Source organism: Euprymna scolopes, chromosome 42, assembly GCF_053919585.1.
Source record: "Euprymna scolopes isolate OS-2025 chromosome 42, ASM5391958v1, whole genome shotgun sequence".
In the NCBI taxonomy this organism is placed as follows: Eukaryota; Metazoa; Mollusca; class Cephalopoda; order Sepiida; family Sepiolidae; genus Euprymna; species Euprymna scolopes.
Genome location: NC_136523.1, coordinates 29,444,307 through 29,451,396, shown reverse-complemented (window position 1 = coordinate 29,451,396; position 7,090 = coordinate 29,444,307). Strand labels below are relative to the sequence as shown.

Sequence of the window (7,090 nt, the reverse complement as noted above, 5' to 3'; positions counted from 1 at the left end):
TCCTTTTATTTTATTTCTTTTTAATGATGTAATGTTTATATCTGTAACTGCCACCGCCAAAGAAGTTATGTTTTCGGTGATTTGTTTGTTTACAGTCTAATATTCAGCCGGGGATTACGGGTTCGAATCCCGTCGGAGGTTTAATTTATTTTTCTTTGTTCCCATTTTATTTTTAATATTTTTCTAATATTACATCCACCAAAAAAGTTATGTTTTTGTTGGTCCCAAAACAAAAGGAGGGTGGGCATGTAAATTCAATCTTGTCCGTTCGTCTGTTCGCCTTTTTCTTAATAACTACGCCTTGGAATTTTTTGAAATTTTGCACAAAAATTAAACATGATATGAGTAAAAAGTAACAGACCGTATTTTCCGGGAAAACTCCGGTTGCTCGCCTAGGGATGCTTTTTGAGTTAAAATGGCTAAAATTGACACTTTTATGCTTATCAAAAAAATTGATGCCTTGGATTTTTATAAAACTTTCTGAAAAGTTGTAACTAACTAATTTCTATATAATTTTCTTTGTCTATACTTCGCGATTACTCTTGGATGAGGCCCAGAGGCTCATAAAACACTCCATTTTTGGGACTATTTTACCATATTTGTCCAAAATTTTCTGTGTATGCAGTTTTGCATGGTGCAGTTTTGCATGGTGCAGTCTTGCATGGTGCAGTTTTGCATGGTGCTGAACTCAAATTTAAATATGTTAAGGCCTTGGGGACTTTTGGAGCTAAATGGACTTAGATGATGGACTTAGTCATTTCTTTTTTAAGCATGGTTCAGAACTTAAATTTACATATGTCAAAGCATAAAACGGCACCGTTTGTTCATTTGCACCAGGATTTGAACCCCCCCCCCCGGAATTTTGGGGCTAAATGGGGGGGGGGCTGAACTTAGTCATTTTTTATGCCTTATTCACTGTGCACTCACGGGGGACCACGCATGCTTCACTTGTTTGTTTGTTTGTCACTACGTTTGTTTGTTTACAGTCTACTGTCTACATCGTTTGACTAATCGTGACACGGTGTAATTTAGAAATTATTTCTATTTTTAGATATTTACGAGGGGCGTGCAATAACTAATGCCCCTGAACCACTTCCCATAGGAGTAGAGCAACGAAATTTGGCACAGTTATTAGTCTTTCTCTACATAGGAAGCACCCAGAGTTATGCATTTCTCCCATCGTTTGATGCAGCTCTGGAGACCGTTTTTGTAGAACACCCCAAGTTGGTCCTCCAACCACGACGTGACTTCAGAAATCAAGGCTGCATCATCTGGGAAACGCTTTCCTTTCAAAAACATGGCTGAGAAATGAGAGGGTGCAAGGTCAGGAGAGTAGGGAGGATGGGGAGAATGGGGAGGATTTCATAACCACACGCCCGTGCTTCTGATTTGGCGACATGCGAGTTGTGGACCGGAGCGTTGTCCTGTAGGAGGAGGGTACCTTTGCTGATCTTGCTCTGCCTCTTGATTTTGATAGCTTCCATTAATTTCCTCAAAATTGAAGCATAATAGGATCCTGTAATTGTGGCACCCTTTGCCAGGAAATCTGTCATCACTAATCCGTCCTGGTCCCAGAAGACTGTGAGCATGACCTTGCCAGCAGAGGGTTGCACCCTTGCCTTCTTTGGGGTGCATTGACTGGGCTTTGGTCTCTGGATCATAGTGATGAACCCAGGTTTCATCCTGTGTAATTAGTCTTTTGAAAACCTTTGACTCATCTTCTTGGCACATTTCCAAATTCATCCTCGAGCACTCGACGCGTTCTCGCTTCTGGAATGGTGTGAGCAACCTGGGAATCCATCTGAATCCATCTGACAGACACCTTATGCATATGCAAATGGTAATGAATGATAGTTTCTACAGACCCTGTACTAATCTTGACATCTTGGGCTATTTGGCGAATAGTAATGCGCCGATCTTCCAAAATGGCAGCCTCAACTTGACGGACAGATGCCTCATCAATGGCAAAAGGGGGCGACCAGGTCTGGGAGCTGTTTCCACAGACTTCCGACCATGTTTGAATTCACGATGCCAGCGTTTTACAAGGTCATATGATGGGGCATTATCACCATAAGTTTCTTTCATTTCATCAAAAGTCTCATGTGGTGTGCATCCTTTCAAATACAAAAACCGGATCACTGCTCGACATTCAACAGGCTCCGTTTCATACTTCATTCAGTGCAAACACCTATAAAACAGAAACCACTATTAGTTCAGAGCTGTAATTTGCCACATAACCCATAGAGATATAAATCATTGCACATGCAAAATTTCAGCTAGATCAGACATTACTTATTGCACACCCCTCGTAGGTCAAAGTCACAGAAAAGGTGAAAATCACATTTTAAACTCTATTTGGCTCAAGCTATAATCAACAGAGTCCTTCATCTTTAGATTTAGAGAGCTGCATTTAGTTATTATATATATTTTAAAAAAACAGCCTTGTGTCTAACTTGTAGGGAGACAAGTAAATACTAGGTACGGGCAAAAATAGCAGTGGCTCATGCGGACTATGTTTATTAAACAGGGTTAATCGTTAATATTTATTATTAATTTTCGTCTAAATTTAGATTATATTTCTAGATAAGAAACTAAAGTTTCTTTCTAAAATTAAAATTATATTTATATTTACAAGTGAAATGAAATTTACAATAAAAAATATATATCTAAAATAACAAAACTACAAAGGAAGGAAGGATGGAATACTGTTGCCATATCTGGACAGGAGCTTCTAAAAACAGTCTAATCCTGCCTTGACAGAGTACAAAATAGACTTCGTGGCTTAGTGGGGGTGCCCTTTTCTCTACCCTGCAACCTATCTCTCACAGAAGAGACGTTGCGAGCCTATCCTTGTTTTATCGTTATTTCCATGGCAGGTGCTCGTCTGAACTCCAATATCTGGTCCCCCCTCGCCAATCTTTCACGAAAAACACCCGTCTAGCTGAATCCACTGTGAAAATTTTCCCACACTCTTTATCTGTGCCTAAATAAAAACGTGGATTCCATGAACAAAGCTTCTTTCTTAGAACTGCACGCCTGTGGAACTCTGTTCCGCCTGCCTGCTTCCCAGCTGACTACAACTTGGATGTGTTCAAGTCGAATGTTAACAAATTCCTAATGAACCGCCCCCTTAAGTAAACACTTCATCAGATCTCCACACTAACGTAATGTACTTGCAATAACCCTTATCCCTGAGTGACTTCCGGGCCTTGAAAAGTGGTGATACTGTGTAAAAAAAAAATCAAAATTACCATTTCATACATTATCTAGAAAGATAAATATGAGATTTCTAGAACAATTTAAAACATAATTATTATATTAAAGTACTAATACAGTGAATTAATAAGAGAATGTACCTACATTTTACTTCAAATTGCATAATTTTCCAAAAATTGAGTCTTATGGAAAAAAAATGGCGTGACTTTTGTAAATATAAACATGGATACAGAATTTCAAACGAATAGGTGGCTTTAAATGGCGTAATGTAGTTTTATTATTTTCGTTTTGATATCGGAAGTAATAATTTTTAGACATTTAAAATTGAATTATTTTATATTTGAAGATTATAAAAATAAGTATAATTTAATTGACAATCGTGGAAGACTCGAAAACAATTTCTCATTGTATCATTATCTTTGATACGCAAAAACAAAATGGCCGTAGATTATACAGATTATGGATATTAAAAGGAGGTTATCATTAATCGATACAATAAAGTTTCGTTCAATTTTGGTTGTGTTTGAAGGATTTACTTTCTAAAAGAAAAAAAAATGTGTATTTACATGTAAAATAAAATTTACATTTAGCTGATGGCGGATAAGATGTAAATCCTATCTGGGTTTTTTTTTTTTTTTTTTTTTTGCAATATTGTCCACCCATACTTCCTCAAATTAATTAGTAGAAATTATCCTATTTAGAAAAATACTTTTCTTAAGAGACAATGGACCTCAATTTTTTTCATTTCTTTTTTATTTTTAAACCTTAATCTTTTAAACTCCTCGGCCTAACGCTCACAGGAAACATGAGTTGGAACAATTACATTGAGAGTATCTCCAGGACCGCTGCGAAGAAAGTAGGTTCTCTCTACCGTGCTAGAAAGATACTAACGCTCGAAAGTATCCTATATCTCTATAAGGCTATCATTCGCCCATGTATGAAGTATTGTTGTCATATTTGGTCTGGTGTATCTGCCACTAGTCTCTCGCTCCTGGACAATGTTCAAAAGAGTCGCCAATCTGATAGGTCCTGAACTGTAATCTAAACTTCAGCCTCTGTCCCATCGACGAAATGTAGCATCCCTCTGCCTGTTCAACAAGTACTTTAACGGTGAATGCTCTGATGAACTGCAAGCACTTGTGCTCCCTCGACATAAATACCCTCAACAGACCCGACAAGCAAATAAATTCCACCCCATTCACAGTAGAGATCCCTAGATGTAAGAGAGCCTTCTACTCCAGTAGTTTCTTCCCCAGAACCGCTAGATTTTGGAATTCCCTTCCGGGTCCCTGCTTCCCCAACTGTACTGATATGCAGAAGTTCAAGTGCAACGTAAACCTACATCTTGCTGCTCAACTCCCTACACAGTACTCCTGATGCCTATGTCCCTGATTACTATCACTACAACAAAGTGGCAATGTGCTTTGTTTGGGATGAAAAAAAGTAATAATAAATAAAATAAAATATAAAAAATTACGCTGATTTTTACACGTTCACGCGCACAAATATCGCATTTAATATTTTCCTGGAAAATGTTATCATTAAAATCACATTTAATGATGCTGGCAATTATATTATTTGGGTGTGTGTGAATAAACAATACTTCATTCAAAGATAATATCGTTAGTTCAAAAAATTATTTTTTCACATTATGATTTCATTAACACAGATTTAGAAGATTTTCGTAATTTTCAATTGTTAACATCTATAAATGCTTTATTTGCATAAAAAAGCAAAACATAAATTTATGCGTTTCTTTTTGAGTACTAAAATATAACATCAGTAAATATGTTTTTTATTGCACAAAATAATACATTTTACTAAGATATCATAAGACATAATGGATTCATTATATTCTGTAATTGTTATTTCGTAAATACGGGAAATTTCATAAGAATTGATAATTTCTTGAATTTTGGTGAATTTTTAATTGAAGGGAGAGGTGAAAAAGTGTGTACATTTTCATGATTTATTTTGCATGTATCTAGTAAATACGAGTCGGTTCCAGATGGTCCAGTATATTCTGACAGTCTGTAGATCGTGCATGTTACTGGATTGTCGTGAATGCTCATTTGTCATCATACGCATACATGGTTTTATCCGGAAAGGAATACAGCTGGAACGATATCCTATCATACTACGGGCAAAAGTAGTCCCTAAAGAGTGAAAGTAACATAAAGCTTATGTCTAGAAACCTATTTCTATTTTCTTGAAACAAAACAAGCCATTAGATTTTGATAAAAAATATGAGGAATCCAAGAGTTTTCAAATTGTATATAAGTATAGATTACTTTAAAGTGAATGACGTCATAAAGAATGAATGTTAGTTTGCGTCACGTGAATGCTTATTTGAAAACAGTAGCAACAGTCGGAAGTACTAACGGTTGTTGCTGCTGCTTTACTAAGCAATACCAAATGTAATAAATTACATCTTTAAGAAAATGTATGAAAATCAGATTTAAAATCGCAGCATCACACAAATAGTTCATTGAATATAAATAAAAAATGGTTGCCAAAGGAATAACAATTTCTGAATGACAATCAATAAAAAATATCAATGCAAATTCATATTCATATTTATCAAAAAATTAATTATATATACTATGAATTTAGTATTGAAAATGTGTGCCTCCGTGGCGCAATGGATAAGGCACCGGCCTCCTAAGCCGGGGATTACGGGTTCGAGTCCCGTCGGAGGTTTCTTTCCTTTTTTTTTTAAAATAATTTTTGCAATTTTAAAATATTTTGTATCTAATTTTATCTCTATCAACGAGGTTATGTTTTCGTTTGTTTGTCAGTATGTTTGTTTGTATACATCGCTTTACAATTAATCAACAAACTTGATCAAAATGTTAGTCACGGTGTGTTGTGGTGTTAGTATTTGATTAATTGACGAGGAAGAACACAGTAACATTAAATAAACATGTATGAACGAAAATTCATGAAAAGGGTAAATTGAACAATATCTTTGATCAAATGCTAGACTAGTGGGTGACGACACTCTCCGCGTCCTTATCTGACTGATTTGATGGACCGGTCCTCGTTACTCGGAAGTGACGTCATGGACGAAAGTGACGTCATGGAATAGTTCCTTATTCCAGGCAGTAGGGGTGCGTCCCCAACATGGTGTCCCTTCGACTGATTTAAATTTGAGATATGCCAAATGTCAAAGTCATAGAAAAGTACTTCAATTCTGTTCATCATAGAGAGTTACTATTTAGTCTATGCGTTAGTCAAAAGCTCCATATAATACGACGAAATATGGCCCATATAAACCTCTAGTCCATTCTTACGTTGTCAGGTAGAGGTGTTATGTCTTACAACTGACTTTAGTATACTAAATGTAAGTTATTTAATTTTTGTTTCCAGAAGATTATTTTTATATATTTCAATAACACAAAATATCCCTTAGTTCTAGAACAGAGATACGTTTAGTAAAAATTAACCTTGAGTTATTTACTCATATATTCGACATAAATTCGGAACTTCATACAATATAAAGAAGTAAGGCCTAGATAAGACTTTGGCCCATCAGACGGAGATATTTAGTCTTAGACCTGGCTGATATTATTATTATTATTATTATTATTATTATTATTATTATTATTATTATTATTAGAGAGAATACGATGCTTTTTTCTTATATAATTTGCTAAAACAAAATATATGCTAAAATATATATTAGTTTCGGGGTTGTGTTGCGTTTTATAAAAAATGCCGTTTCAATGGTTCTATTTAGTTGCAATTTACAATTAACAGAACTAATCATTTATCAAAGGATGTATTACTCTAGGAACTCTCCTGTGCATATATGAAACCGTTCTCTAATATTTTAATGTGTCTCTGAGTATTTACAGAAAGTGTGACATCTTGA

The 7,090-nt window shown here is 35.5% G+C and overlaps 1 non-coding gene across 1 annotated transcript; it reads left to right on the top strand.

Annotated features, from left to right (window-relative positions):
* The first annotated feature begins 5,843 nt into the window (after positions 1-5,843).
* Trnar-ccu (transfer RNA arginine (anticodon CCU)) lies at positions 5,844-5,916 on the top strand. Its single transcript has one exon. It is a non-coding gene; the product is annotated as a tRNA-Arg (tRNA).
* Positions 5,917-7,090: the final 1,174 nt, after the last annotated feature.